The sequence below is a fragment of the Seriola dumerili genome, unplaced genomic scaffold (assembly GCF_002260705.1).
Source record: "Seriola dumerili isolate Sdu_G_001 unplaced genomic scaffold, Sdu_1.0 BDQW01000533.1, whole genome shotgun sequence".
Lineage (NCBI taxonomy): Eukaryota > Metazoa > Chordata > Actinopteri > Carangiformes > Carangidae > Seriola > Seriola dumerili.
This window is the reverse complement of record NW_019174788.1, coordinates 1,336,411-1,350,989: the sequence shown is the minus strand read 5'-3', so window position 1 is coordinate 1,350,989 and position 14,579 is coordinate 1,336,411.

Genomic DNA, 14,579 nt, shown 5'->3' with positions numbered 1-14,579 from the left:
ATTCCATTTCATGCCTGACCTTATTATGACATTTTTATGATATTTTATGCCTTAATATACTATGATGTTTTTTTGACATTTTATGCCATGCTATACTATGACGTTTTTTGACATTTTTAGGCCATACTGTAATGTGACACTTTTTATCATTTTTATACCTTACTATACCATTTAAGTTCATGCCTGACCATACTATACATTTTTATGACATTTCATGCCCTAATATACTATGATGTTTTTTTTTACATTTTATGCCATGATATAGTATGATCTTTTTTTGACATTTCATGCCATACGATACTTTGACGTTTTTTTGACATTTTTGGCCATACTGTAATTTGACACTTTTTTTATCATTTTTATACCTTACATTACTATTTCATTTGATGCCTGACCATACTGACATTTTTATGACATTTTATGCCATAATATACTATGATGTTTTTTTGACATTTTATGCCATGCTATACTATGACGTTTTTTGACATTTTTAGGCCATACTGTAATGTGACACTTTTTTTCATTTTTATACCTTACTATACCATTTCATTTCATGCCTGACCATACTATGACATTTTTATGACATTTCATGCCTTAATATACTATGATGTTTTTTTGACATTTTATGCCATGCTATACTATGACGTTTTTTGACATTTTTAGGCCATACTGTAATGTGACGTTTGTTGTCTTTTTTTGCCTTACATTACTATTTCATTTGATGCCTGACCATACTACGAAGTTTTTATGATATTTTACGCCTTAATATACTATGATGTTTTTTTTGACATTTTATGCCATGCTATACTATGACATTTTTTGACATTTTTTGGCCATACTGTAATGTGAGGTTTTTTGTCTTTTTGTGCCTTACATTACTATTTCATTTGATGCCTGACCATACTATGCCATTTTTATGACATTTTATACCTTACTATACTATGAGTTTTTTTTGACATTTTATGCCATCTATGACATTTTTATGACATACCATTTCATTTCATGCCTGACCATACTATGCCATTTTTATGACATTTTATACCTTACTATACTATGAGTTTTTTTTGACATTTTATGCCATCTATGACATTTTTATGACATACCATTTCATTTCATGCCTGACCATACTATGCCATTTTTATGACATTTTATACCTTACTATACTATGAGTTTTTTTTGACATTTTATGCCATCTATGACATTTTTATGACATACCATTTCATTTCATGCCTGACCATACTATGCCATTTTTATGACATTTTATACCTTACTATACTATGAGTTTTTTTTGACATTTTATGCCATCTATGACATTTTTATGACATACCATTTCATTTCATGCCTGACCATACTATGCCATTTTTATGACATTTTATACCTTACTATACTATGAGTTTTTTTTGACATTTTATGCCATCTATGACATTTTTATGACATACCATTTCATTTCATGCCTGACCATACTATGCCATTTTTATGACATTTTATACCTTACTATACTATGAGTTTTTTTTGACATTTTATGCCATCTATGACATTTTTATGACATACCATTTCATTTCATGCCTGACCATACTATGCCATTTTTATGACATTTTATACCTTACTATACTATGAGTTTTTTTTGACATTTTATGCCATCTATGACATTTTTATGACATACCATTTCATTTCATGCCTGACCATACTATGCCATTTTTATGACATTTTATACCTTACTATACTATGAGTTTTTTTTGACATTTTATGCCATCTATGACATTTTTATGACATACCATTTCATTTCATGCCTGACCATACTATGCCATTTTTATGACATTTTATACCTTACTATACTATGAGTTTTTTTTGACATTTTATGCCATCTATGACATTTTTATGACATACCATTTCATTTCATGCCTGACCATACTATGCCATTTTTATGACATTTTATACCTTACTATACTATGAGTTTTTTTTGACATTTTATGCCATCTATGACATTTTTATGACATACCATTTCATTTCATGCCTGACCATACTATGCCATTTTTATGACATTTTATACCTTACTATACTATGAGTTTTTTTTGACATTTTATGCCATCTATGACATTTTTATGACATACCATTTCATTTCATGCCTGACCATACTATGCCATTTTTATGACATTTTATACCTTACTATACTATGAGTTTTTTTTGACATTTTATGCCATCTATGACATTTTTATGACATACCATTTCATTTCATGCCTGACCATACTATGCCATTTTTATGACATTTTATACCTTACTATACTATGAGTTTTTTTTGACATTTTATGCCATCTATGACATTTTTATGACATACCATTTCATTTCATGCCTGACCATACTATGCCATTTTTATGACATTTTATACCTTACTATACTATGAGTTTTTTTTGACATTTTATGCCATCTATGACATTTTTATGACATACCATTTCATTTCATGCCTGACCATACTATGCCATTTTTATGACATTTTATACCTTACTATACTATGAGTTTTTTTTGACATTTTATGCCATCTATGACATTTTTATGACATACCATTTCATTTCATGCCTGACCATACTATGCCATTTTTATGACATTTTATACCTTACTATACTATGAGTTTTTTTTGACATTTTATGCCATGCTATACTATGACTTTTATTGACATTTTTAGGCCATACTTTAATGTGACACTTTTTATCATTTTTATACCTTACATTACTATTTCATTTGATGCCTGACCATACTGTTACATTTTTATGACATTTTATACCTTACTATACTATGAGTTTTTTTTGACATTTTATGCCATACTATACTATGACATTTTTTGACATTTTTAGGCTATACTATAATGTGAGGTTTTTTGTCTTTTTGTGCCTTACATTACTATTTCATTTGATGCCTGACCATACTGTTACATTTTTATGACATTTTATACCTTACTATACTATGAGTTTTTTTTGACATTTTATGCCATACTATACTATGACGTTTTTTGACATTGTTAGGCCATACTGTAATGTGACACTTTTCGTCATTTTTATACCTTACTCTACCATTTCATTTCATGCCTGACCATACTATGACATTTTTATGACATTTCATGCCTTAATATACTATGATGTTTTTTTTGACATTTTATGCCATGCTATACTATGACGTTTTTTGACATTTTAGGCCATACTGTAATGTGATATTTTTTGTCATTTCTATGCCTCACATTACTATTTCTTTCAATGCCTGATCATACTATGAATTTTTTATGACATTTTATGCCTTAATATACTATGATGTTTTTTTGACGTTTTATGCCATACTATACTATGATGTTTTTTCACATTTTTAAGCCATACTATACTATGACGCTTTCAATTGATGCCTTAGCATACTATGACGTTTTTATGACCTTTATGCCTTAATAAACTATTTTTTTTTTATATTTTATTCCATACTATACTATGAAATTTCTTTGACAGTCTTAAGCTATACTATAGTATGACGTTTTTTTTCATTTTTATGCCTTACGTTACTATTTCAATTGATGCCTTAGCATACTATGATGTTTTTATGACCTTTTATGCCTTAATATACTAGGATATTTCTCTGACATTTTTATGCCATACTATACTATGACGATATTTGGCATTTTTATCCCTTAAATATTATTTCATTTGATGCATTACCATACTATGATGCTTTTTGGCATTTTTATGCCATACTATACTATGACGATATTTGGCATTTTCAGCCCTTAAATATTATTTCATTTGATGCATTACCATACTATGACGTTTTTATGACCTTTTATGCCTCAATATACTTTGATATTTTTTCGTTGTTTTATGCCACACTATACTATGACGTTTTTATGACCTTTTATGCCTCAATATACTTTGATCTTTTTTCGTTGTTTTATGCCACACTATACTATGATGTTTTTTGTCATTTTTATGCCTTACGTTTCTATTTTAATTGATGCCTTAGCACACTATGACGTTTTTATGACCTTTTACGCCTTAATATATTATCATGTTTTTTTATATTTTATGCCGTACTATACTATGACCTTTTTTGTCATTTCTATGCCTCACATTACTATTTCAATTGATGCCTGACCATACTATAATGTTTTTATGACATTTTTAGCCTTAATATACTATGATTATTTTTTTTACCTTTTATGAAATACTATACTATGACTTTTTTTTGACATTTTTATGCCTGGTTACACCATGTTGTATTATTTGTTACCATACTATGACTTTTTTTTTACCTTTTATTCCTTAATAGACAATGATATTTTTTTTTACGTTTTATGCCATACTATACTATGACGTTTTAATGCCTTACTATACTATGACGTTTATTGACTTTTTTTATGCCCTATTATAGTATTACTATTTATTACATTTCATGCCTTACTATACTATGATGCTTTTTTATGTTTTAATGACTGACTATACTATGACGTTTTTGTGACATTTAATGCTTAACTATACACCTTTTTTATGCCTTACTATTCTATAACTTTTTTTTGACATTTTACACCTTACTGTACTATGAAGTTTTAATGAAATTTAATGCCTTAGGACACAAGACATTTTTTTTTGCCTTATTATGCTACGATGTTTTTAATCCTTACTATACTATGACATTTTTAAATTTTATGCTTGACTATAATATTACATTTTTATGCCTTATTATACTATTACACTTTTATGGCTTACTATACTGTGACATTTTTATGACTTTTCATGCCTTACTGTACCATGACATTTTTATTTCTTTTCATGCCTTACTATTATACTATGACATTTTAATGTATTTTCATGCCTTATTATACTATGACATTTTAATGCCTTTTTATGCCTTACTATACTAAGACATTTTCATGACTTTTCATGCATTATCATACTATGACATTTTTATGCCTTACTATACCATTATCAATTCATGGCTTTTTATGCTTTAGTTTACTATGACATTTTCATGACTTAATTTCCTATGACATTTTTATGCCTTACTCTACTATGTCTTTCTTTGCCTAAACATATTATGTCTTTTTATGCCTTAATATATTATGACATTTTTATGCCTTACTATACTATGACTTCTTTATGCCTCATTATTTTATGACTTATGACATATATATGACATATATGTCCCTGTATCTAGAGTGATGTTACCTTATTTGTCCCTTTAAGAGGATATATTATTATGACATATATACATCCTTTGGATATATGAAGATGTAAGTTTATAACATATATGAAATACTCATAGTAAAATGCAACTTTATTAAAACAACATGCTTATTAAAATTGTATATGTTTGTATATGATTTTCTTAATAATTTCTTTTAAAATTTAAACATACATCTCTATCCTTTATAATGAACATTAAAAATTGTCGTAGCAGCAGAAAAAGAAAGTGAGCTGATGTTTCAGAAAATTGTTGAGTAATATTATTCAATATGTGAATGTTGACTGAAAACTAAAAATGCAACTTCTGAAGAAATATTATTATTATGTCCACGATGTGTCATATGAACGACAAGAGGGCTGAGAATATTTTTAAGATAAATGATTGACTGTGCAGTAAAACAGTAATGCTCAAACAGATAATCTTTAATTGATAAAACATCCAAGTATGGTCACTCAAGGTTAGTTGAAGAAAACCTGCTAGTTAGTGGGTTAACTTCACAGGGTATGTTGCCATAGTAACTGACTCAGTTAAGCTGAACTGGCTTTTTGAAACCAAAATGCCAGAGTTTCCTTCAACTCTGACTCAACTAATTCTGAGTTGTCACTAAAACAGGGCCCTGTATGATGTCTAGACAAGCACAGTGTAGCATGAGTCAGTTTTACAATGCTACTGTTAATAGTGCAGCATGCTGTATCCCATCTAGGCAATACACCACATCAGTTTAAAGTATCAGGATGAGGGGATGGACAAGAATTTGGTCTGATCCCTTTAAGTTTCTTAAGCTACGCAACGTTAAACATGTAAAATACTGTTTGTTCATGTCAGAATCATTTATTCACAGTTTTGTTTTTAGTCCCACTGATTGCATCCATAGCAACTGACACACCTGGTAAGAACAATGAATGTGTCAAGAGTGTCTCTCTGGTTGATTACTGATTGGGAAACACACCTGTGGTGAGTGATATGGTGTGTGTGTGTGTGTGTGTGTGTGTATTTACATCGAAGTATGTCATTTGCTCTTCCTGCATCTTGAAGCAGTTCAGTGGAAATGGTGTGTGGAAGTTATTTTCAAAACTAACTGTATTTTAAGTTGGTCATGTCCTTGATGTGGTTTTGACTGAGGCGTTTGAGCCATGATGGGAATGGGTAACACCTCAAATTGTGGCGAAGTGTTGAAATTTGGATTTTTCATGCTTTAAAGATTAAAGATACATAGTAATATCTCGTCAATAATTTCACTCAAACAAAACCTGTGGCTCAAGAGTTACAGAACCATTCCTGGTCCCTACCAGATTTCACTTGACTTTCCAAACTGAAATTAAAATAATATTAGATAAATGCTGAGTTTCTACAGGTAGATGAGCAAGGCCTATAAAGGGCTGAGTAAGCATTCCTGCAACTACAGAACAAGCTTGCTTATCACTCTAACTCCCCTGAATTAAGGGTCCACTGAGAGCCCCGTCTTCATATAACCTCTTTATCAATCCAGACACAAAGAGCGTAACTGGAAGTGTGTGTCTACAACCTAGTTATCAGCAGTGACACAACAAAAGTTGAAACACAGCCAGCGAGGAGGGGCAAGGTCTCTCTTTTCAGACCAATCTCAACACTTGGTTTCTGTTTTGTGTGTGAGTCACTTTGCAAGTGAGTGCAATAAAAAAATCCATGAACATTGTAGAGACAAGTTTATTTAATGGGGGAATCAAAAAATTGTGGTCATTGTGTACTGGGTGTTGTTAAGGGATTAACTTCAAACACACAATCAATCAAATATTCTCATGAGGATTTGACTGATAAAAAGAAACAGATAGAATCAGCCTATTGACTACACAGTGTAGAACAACAAAGGCCAAGAACCATGGTTTTATTCAACAAGCAATGGAGTAGTTCAGCTGCCTGAAAACCTAAGTGCCAAAGCCAAGTGTTTTAAGCATCAGTTCATGTTAGTTCATTAGAAACATAAATGTGTTTTGTGTTTATTATGTACAGTTTATGAGACAAAAGAGACATGAAACAAGTTCTGACAGAAAAAATACTTTTCAGTTATTTTCCATAGTGGAACATGGAAGCTGCCACAGAAAGTGAAACCCCTCAGCCATACATTTCAGCCATCATGGTTTCTTCCTGCTCTCCCCTGGCCTGTGTCATTACTCAGTTTAGCGTTAGGTGTCCACTTGACAAAGTACACTGGTCCACCGCAGTCAGTCTGTAGTATGTAACCTCAGCAGACATGGGTTAACCCCAAATGAGAAAATGAGAGCTTATACTCTCATTGGTAATTCAGCTTAGCTCAGTGACTACTTCAAATTCAATTCAATTTCAAATGTTATTTGTTATGTACACAATTGACTTAAATTCTGAAATGTTTCCATTTGATAAGACAAAATATGGTAAAAGTTAGTTGCAAACATGAGTTTAACATAGTTATTGACATGCAGCTCACCGTTTACTCACCTGCAATTGTTACAGTTTCACACTTTATTCTCCAACTTTCCTCTGAGTGAGGAGATAGAATATTCACAGTTTGGATAATCCAGTTGAAATTCATATACATATACAAATTAGTTCAATAAAGCTTTAATTAAGTATTGGATATATTGCCATAAAGTTTAACACTGAAATTCATGGTCCTCAAGGTTGACATTTGTGGTCTTCTCTGCAATCCATCCAGCAGTTGTTGATAGACAGACAGATGTACCTGCTGTAGAGACACCAGTAGTTAAGTTACTGTGTCATTTCCCATTGGGTTTCCCAGAGCAGTAATGGATAAACAAGACGGCTTCTCATTTATCAAATCTTTTTTGTCTAAATTTGTTCTGCTCTTTTGGCTGAAGTACCACATCAGATGACATTACTCCACAGCAGAGCAGCTGTAGTGGTGCACAGTGTACTGAACGGAGTATGTGCTGTGGACGGAGAAATTAAAAAGAAAACAACAAAAAAAACATACATTCGTGTCCCAAGCTGACACTCACGGGGCTGGTGCTTGTTGGCGAGGTTTAGAGTCTCCCTCTGTGGCTTGGCCCAAACTTTCATCCTCTCCATTCACTCCAATCTGAGGTCAAGGAGTTGGGCTTGCTTGTGGGAAGCTCTTATACTGTCTCGTAATGAGCACTCTCAGCAGGAAAACAAGGCTTTGTTTTTAAGTTCAGGGTTGGATGCGCCCACCGCTCTGATCTGACCTCTGTTAAAATCCCTCTTTTCTCTACAACTATAACTACAACTCTGGACAGGATTCCAGCAGGTTTACCGTTTAAAAAAAGAATCTGAGGTGTATCTGACACTTGATAACGCCCATCAATGTAAATGAAACAACATGTAAAAGATAGCTGGTGGGCAAAGCCACCCCATGCTGATAATGAGCAGTGAATATAGCCAGCTTGTATGCACTGTACTTGTGCTTCACACCCAAACTGCAATTTCTCACATTCTGCAATGCCAAAATGTGTTTGAACACACTCTTTTGTTTGTTCTGCTGCCATTTACTGCCTCCCCATACATTTTTACACTTTCAAGGGTTTGATGTGGTTTTTGGAACTAAAACCGTCTATTAATGTGGGAGCGTAGGAATGTGATAAATTCTTATAAAGCAATTCAGAAATGAGCATCTTCGGGACACAAGAATATTACTCACAACTATTGTCTGCAAGTATTGGGACTGTGGTTTTGAGCTTTGCCCTTCTTGGTATTTGGTCTGGTAAAACTAATAAAAAAATATAATGCTGTACAGTATGCAGTAAAAGCTTATTCTTTGTATCTGAAGAGGAGAGCACATGGTGTCAGCACTGTTTGGAAAGTTTGGAAGGATTATTATTAAAGAAATTACATCAGTCAAGCTATATGTCTTGAATGTTGTTTTTAATGTTTTTCTGACTTTAATTTTTGCCTTTCATCCAACTTTGAGGTTGAATGTTACAGGTGTCTGAAGAGTCAATTTGTCAGTGAATGAAAAGAAGGTAATGGGGGGTTTCGAAATGCAGTAAGAATGATGGAAAAACAACTGTTTCAAGCAGTAACGGGAATCCAGACAGCAATGGAGCATGAATCACAGTTCACTGATTGTCCAGCGATTGTTAGAAATGAATACAGCCATCACAATCGGGCTCAACAGTGAGCGCAGAGAGACAGATCAAATGAGCGAGAGCTGTTGACAGGAAATGAAAGACCTTTTGATTACTTTTCTGCTTCAGTGAGATCTAAGGTTGGCAGCAAAAACATTTCTACTGTAGGCTGTATGGGTTTATGAGACAGAGGTGAATTATGGGTGAAATAGAAGTTTGCTGAATTTCTTCTCTTTATTAAAAAAAAAAAAGAGTGTCAGATGAAAATTCATACACTTGCCTTTCTTTCAGTCCAGTATAAGTCCTACTACAGTACAGTCATACAGTTGGCAGCTGGGCAGCTCTGTTGGAACAGTTGTTGGGAGATGAGATGTTTGGAATGCAAAGTTGGAGGAGTGGATTGACCATGATTGACTGTAATTCAAAATGTCTAAAAGATTTAGTATTGAAAAAAAGCAATGAAGGTCTGCAGCTCTTTGAATAGGAGTGATCTGATTTCTGTCTCAGTTCAGGTTCAAATAGAACTTGTATCAGAGCTGGATTGTACTGGAATGAAGGAGAAAAGCAAGGAAATAAAGCTTGGATATCTAGTGATTATCTTTTTGATTCGATCTATTTATTTGATGTTGTAAATATTGTGAAATTAATATTTAGCGTTACATGAAAATATTTCATCCATTTCTGCATTATCTTGTTCACATTGCCAACTGCCTAACACAAAGTATTTTTTATCACAAAATTGAATCACAATAACCACATCAAGGAACTTCTGAAGGAATGTGTAGATGGAAAGTTAAGGGCAGAAAATGAAAGTCACACATCTATCATCAGAAGTTCAACAAGGACACAAGTAGAAGTGTAAGTACACAGGCAGAAAAACATGTAGCAAAAAGAGCTTATTGTGACTGATTTCTATTTGTGACTACTTTGTTTTGGTGTACTGGAAAAGAGGGAGGAAAATGATTATTTTAAAAATATAAACAGAGATTAATCATGACATATGGGTCACATCATTAAAATTACTTGTCTTGAATGTGAGACTTCTTCAATACAGTGATGGACTGCAACACTGCAAGACTGTTATGGTTTGAATTCATCATTATCCCCTCTCTTATTGTCTTTCTCTTTTCTTTTGGCTCTGTGTCTCTCTCTCACTGTCCAAAAACTTTCCAAACTCTTTTGACAACCCTCTGGAAAACAAAGGAAAGCTATTTATTACTTATTTGGATTGCCAAATTGCACATTAACATTACTATGATCTCACGAATAATACAGCAAACCAAGCCACGATTTCAGATGATAATGCCTCTTTTTGCACATTAGTAACTGATGGCCAATTTGTAGGATATGGATTTTATGTGTTAATGGCCCCCTCTTGTGGTTATTTTTTTCATTGCAATCGTATACAATTATAAGTGCACCATGAGATAATCTGCAAGGTGTGTATAAAAATGAAGTCACCAAACACCCTTCCTCAGTCTGCACCCCCAACCATTACTGTCATAACATCGCTGATTTAAAGTCATGATCACTGGGTTAGATTCAAGGACTTGAATGTGAGACTGAGAGGAGTGATGTTTTACAATCTGTTTTACTACTATGTTATTTGATTATTCTTTAATATGTAATGTTTATTTCTTCCTAGTGTCTGTTCATAGAATACAAATTGACATTCAGCTGCAATTTGCTATCAAGCGTAGTGGTTTTCAGTCTGTCCCAGAGTTGCTGAACAGAATGCAGGTTTTCATTTTGAAAAATTCAAATAAAATATATTTTTTTTCTTTTTCTTTTGTTAAGACTAGAATGACATTATACCCTGGTTTATGCAGGTATTCAGCAAAGTTAGACATCTTTTCACAGACGAAAATTATTATAAATAAAATAAAATACATTTTGGTATGTTTAAAAAAAGAAAAGAAAAGACAGTCTCCTTTTCTCTTCTGCTATTACTCTCTACAGAATGCACTATAGACATAGCTTTTTCCCATGTGGTACCAATTATTTCCAAAAGGGGGCAGTACATATCAAGTATCCCACCTGCCATTCTACATGCATCTACTAAACTTTTCCTCCACTGTATCAGGAGTTTCTGACCTTTTTCTTAGCCTAAGACACATTTGGGTTAAATTAAGCTTTGTTAATAGAAACTAAATCCCTTTAAGTTTGATGCTTGTCCAATGCATTCCCTGGGTTTTCCACTTGCTTATTACAAAAGATTTGTTTGATACATCCTTGATTCTCTCTGAGAAATCTCAAGTTTACCGCAAAGGTCCCCGGCTCCTCACGCCTCGGTTCTGATTTCCATTTCAAGCGCCTTGTGTCTTTTTTACTGTCATCAGATGTAGATTTTCTCTTTTCACAAAGAGTGTTGGCTTCCCCATAACATGAAATAGTTTTGTTATTTTGATTTAGCAGCCCTGCTTTTATAGATATCTGTTGCTGATCAGACATGTCAGGCTGTCAGTGTTGATGTACAATGCTTTGGAATATTTTAGAATCGAAGAGGACATTTTCTCTTTGTAGATTTCCAGATTCAGCCTCTCAGATCTTGAGCCATAAAGTGAGGACGGTTGTGGAGCTTTTAGAGATGGAAATTATCATGGATCAGTGGGATTGCTGATCTTTAAAGAGCTGGAAGCCACTAGTGAGAGGAGAGAGTCCAGTGGATACTGCTGGCAGTCACTGGTGACTCAGTTGGAGACTCCAGTGGCCTCATGTACCCCTGACCTCTCATTCACCCAGATGATGACAGGATATCTTGGGGAGTTTTCTGCAACAGTTATGTCATTGATGCTGTACGTTATAATGGAACTGAAGAACATGGCAAAGGAAACTTTGTTGTAGGCTAAAAGTGATTTCACACTTGTTTCGGGTGAGACATCAGTCTAATAATGAATAGATACCAGAGTAAGAGTTTGAATGGTCAGGTCACACAAAAATAACAGTTTTCCATTCACACCTTGTGGGGGTATTTACTAGTATTCTAATACAGGTCAATGGTGATTGATTACATTTCTTATATGATCTTCACAGCACTGAACAATTTCATTTAAAAATCTCAGCAGAAGTATGTCTTTCCAGAACCATGCCCCTCTTTCTTTAGATAATGTGCAAACCTTGCTGTGGGCAGATTTCAGTATTTTCAATATGTGGTTAGCGTTGTCGCCTCACAGCAAGAAGGATCTTGGTTCGAACCCTGGGGGCTGGGGCTTTTCTGTATGGAGTTTGCAGCCACATAGTGTCCACAGGTGTGAATGTTAGTGTGACTGGTTGTTTGTCTTTGAATGTCGGCTCTGTGATGGACAGGCGACCCGTCCAGCATGTACGCAGCCCTTGCCCAATGTCAGCTGGGATTGGCTCATGCCCCCCGAGACCCTATAAGGATAAGCTGTATATATAATGGATGGATGGATGGATGGATGAAAGGAAATTGCCTCTTTAAGAAACTTTATTGACATCTGTCAGTTATCCTGAGGAAGAACTACATCATTTCTGGGAGGCAATGTTGCAGCTGAAGTTGTAAATTATACTTTGCTCAACAAAATCAGCATCTGAAATGATCACTAAAGTCAAATGTAGGACTATTTCTCTCTTACGTTTACTGTTTAAAAGCATCACTGTTACCAACAGACTGTATACAAGAGCATAGAAGAGTTCATTCTTGACCCTTGGCGTTGTATATGTAACAAAATGGGATGGTTACTGTGTTTTCAACTTAGTTTTTTTTTGTGGCACATCTCTTTTCTATGAAACAATTACTTTAGTCTTGGACATGGACAAAGTTCTCTTTTGGTAGACTTGATAATATCCAATCACAGGTCAACTTGCAATTTGTTGCACACTTTAGTGAGATGAAAACACCTGATCCAGCTCCATTCTGAGATGAAGACTATGAGACGCAGATGAAAAAGCTAGTAGGTTTAGTTGTATTCCAGTGGCAATCTTCGTATTCAAAGACCTGTCAGTCAGTTTGACAGTGATATCAGGTTCACATTCAGAGGTTTGGTATAGTGGTGGTACCCTATTATTTACATTTGGATCAGAGATTGTGTGTTTAAGTCAAGCATGGGCATGGGTGTTCCCTATTGACGTGATGCACTCCCTGGGGCCTGGCCTAAAGGCCAAACTAAAGTAATGAAATCATTCAGTGCTAAGCATCTTGGCAAATCAAGGGCACCCATATACTCCAAGGATTTACCATTCATTTCTCTAGGAAAACACGGGAGTGGGGAACAAGAGAGTGGAAAAAAAGAGGGAGTGGGAGGTGAGGGAGAGCTCCGTCCATTGGAGCCAGGGTAAGAATTTATGGTCAGGAAGAGCGATGAATGTGTAATTTACGGTGCATACTCTACCATTCCCCCTGCCCTCCCCTTTAGTAATGAGAAACAGCTGTTTTGTTGTAGGGCCAAGGCATGGTATACCCCCTCCCTTCTGGCTATGACACACCATTAGTTTTTATTTCTGTCTCTGCTTTTACGACCCCTGCCCAGGCGCCAGCATTTGGCCAGTGATCGGGACCATCACACCATCTAAGCTCGTCCACCTCCCAAGATGGTCTCCTGTTGCCTAGGAGAAGACCGTACCATAACCACTAAAGGTACGTGGAGGTAGATAGCATCATACACTCAGCAGAATTATTTTCTTATTCTTTGTGGTTTTGATTAAATTCAGGTCAGAGAATAAGAATTCAAACTTCCCCATGAAATTATGAAGGTACATCTACTGTGAAAACAAACTGATCAAGACTGACCTTCCTTGTCATGTATTTGCTTCATCTGTAAAATGAGTATATGATTAGTGTTATTTTTATAATAATAACAGTAATATTCGTGTTGTTTTGGCCATCATGTTATGTAACTGTACTCACTGAAGTAATTGCTGAGATCTGAAAACAAGGCAACACAAGCAGCACAAGCACTAGGACTGAAAGACCAGTTGTTAACATACCTGCAGTTTAGCCAGATTATCTACCACTTTGTTTACTTTTTCTGTTTTAAACTGACCCAAGATGTGAGGGATAATTCTTTGTTTTGCAGGAAACTGTGTATGAGCTTAAATATAATAAGTAGAGGAGGTCAAAATTGAATCACATTGTGATAGAAGTTTAAAATGGATCGTTTGGGCTGTAATTTTACAATTGCCTTTGTTTTGTCCTTCCAAATAAATTTGTAACATGCAGGTAAATTTAAAACCTGTATGACGGAAACTACTTGTGTTTCTTGCCACTTGGGCCTAGTTGGGTTTCCCTATCTCACCAAGTAACTTAGTAAGTACAATGTATCCATAACAAATAGAAATAATGTC